The 2304-nt window shown below is 46.9% G+C and overlaps 1 long non-coding RNA gene across 2 annotated transcripts in view; it reads right to left on the bottom strand.

The window, feature by feature from the left end:
- Nucleotides 1-1044: 1044 nt before the first annotated feature.
- Nucleotides 1045-2304, bottom strand: part of LOC130520449 (uncharacterized) — an 8723-nt gene continuing 7463 nt past the window's right edge. For both annotated transcript variants that reach the window (XR_008948847.1, XR_008948849.1), the window contains one exon: nt 1045-2304. This exon is cut by the window's right edge and continues 1354 nt beyond it. This is a non-coding gene — a long non-coding RNA (uncharacterized LOC130520449).

The raw sequence follows: 2304 nt of genomic DNA on the forward strand, positions 1-2304 counted from the left end.
CATCCATCCATCCATCCACCCACCCACCCATCCCTCCATCCATCCATCCATCCATCCACCCACCCACCCACCCACCCATCCATCCATCCACCATCCATCCATCCATCCATCCATCCATCCATCCATCCATCCCTCCATCCATCCATCATCCCTCCATCATCCATCCCTCCATCCATCCATCCCTCCATCCACCCATCCATCCATCCATCCATCCATCCATCCATTCATCCCTCCATCCATCCATCCCTCCACCCATCCATGCATTCATCCCTCCACCCACCCATCCATCCATCCATCCCTCCACCCATCCATCCATCCATCCATCCCCATCCATCCATCCTCATCCATCCATCCATCCATCCATTCATCCCTCCACCCACCCATCCATCATCCATCCATCCATCCATCCATCCATCCATCCATCATCCACCCATCCATCCATCCATCCTTCCATCCATCCATCCATCCATCCATCCATCCATCCATTCATCCCTCCACCCACCCATCCATCCATCCATCCATCCATCCATCCATCCATCCATCCATCCATCCCTCCATCCATCCATCCATCCATCCATCCATCCATCCATCCATGATCAAATGTTCTGTTCTTATACTAAAATCCTAAATGTGTATTTCACCAACATCTGCTTCAGACAGGTTTCCTGAGCTGGTTAGCATGCTAGCGCTACAGCATTAGCGGTAGATAATAGGCGTGCCATTCCTGCTGAGCTCCAGCTGGGGGACACTTATTCTGGTTGTTTTTGGACCAGCAGGAGAAATCCTCCTAAAAAAAGTTGTGCTCTGTGTCAAATGGTTCTATTGGGAGTGTTTGGAGCAGAATCTGCCTCACACACAGGCAAGGCTCAACTTCCTGTTTGACACAGCAGAAAACTTTTCTCACAACTCATATTGTGTCAATAATCTCCAGCAGCAGCTCAGTCATGTTGATAACAGTGTCTCAAACCACGATCATGTTGATCTGATCACAGGAAAAGAGAACCTGCAAGAACATCAAAGACTTTTGATGTGAAACTAATCAAAGACTGTCAAATACATATTTATTTAAAGCAATTTATAAGGTTATATCAAAATATCATGGAAAAATACTTTTATTCAAGTTAAATGGTTTCTGTTCCTGCAACATTATTAACAAACACACACACATATACACCCACACACACCCACACACACACACACTTTGAAGCAACATTAGCCTGTAGCTTTAGCAGCCCATAGCTTTAGCAGCCTTTTCTGGTAGAGAGACAGCTAATCTTTGCAATACTACTGAGATTATTTTATATGCTCTCACCCACTCTGAGGTCAGAAACACCACTTTAATGCGGAAAGCAACGCCAGCAGGAGGGGGAGGAGCTAAATCGTTACATGGATGGAAGTTTCAGAAAGTATGAACCTTGATTAGAACCTGGATTATTCCAGATTAGAGCCAGACATAATATTAAGGGAGTTGGCCGATGACATCTGACCCAAAAAAACACAACCGTGTGTATCTGACATGACGGGGCCAAGACACATGGAGTGAACACACTTAACCACAAACACATACACATTCCTGACATACAGAGTCACACACACAATGACGCAGACACCTGTGTCTTGTTGTGTGTTGTTCATTTCACCTCAACTTTATTGATACAGCATCTGTTACAGTCTAGAGTGTCTGTACACAAACCCGGGAGGAGGACAAACTGTCCTTAGAGCTGGTCTAGGAATCACCAGTAAACCAGCGGTGAGACCGGAGCGGTCTACTGGGAGGATCTGATGCTGTCAGCTTCTCCAGATGTGATGGAGCTCGACCTCGTGGGTCAGGAGAAGGATTTTAACGTCTGTTCTGGATTTAATGGGCGGCCAACGACGAGAAGTCAGCACAGGAGTCATGTGACCCTCTGAAAAAGTCCTGTCAGCGTCTTAGCTTGTTGAAGAATGTTGGTGGAGGTTCTGCCGTGGACCTGATCTCTGTGTGTGATCTGTGATTTGGCTTCGGTCCGTCAGTGTGTTTCGTGTTCTGTTTCGGCCTCGGTTGGATTCTCTGGAGCCGAGCCAGTCAACACAGAATCAACATTCCTGACTATTCCTACAGCCAGATCTGGGTTCCCCAAAGACCACCTCGCTCAGAGTGAGCAGGTTAAGGCTTCCAAGTGGTCGAGTCAAACTGGTCCAGTTGGAAAGAATCAATTCCCAGCTTCAATAGTCGAGCCGACCAATCAGAGAGAAGGTCCTGTTCATCTCACAGCTGAAGTGAGTTCATCTGCTCTAAAGAAAATATCTTTGTGTGTTCTGACA

Source organism: Takifugu flavidus, chromosome 2, assembly GCF_003711565.1.
Source record: "Takifugu flavidus isolate HTHZ2018 chromosome 2, ASM371156v2, whole genome shotgun sequence".
NCBI classification, from domain to species: domain Eukaryota; kingdom Metazoa; phylum Chordata; class Actinopteri; order Tetraodontiformes; family Tetraodontidae; genus Takifugu; species Takifugu flavidus.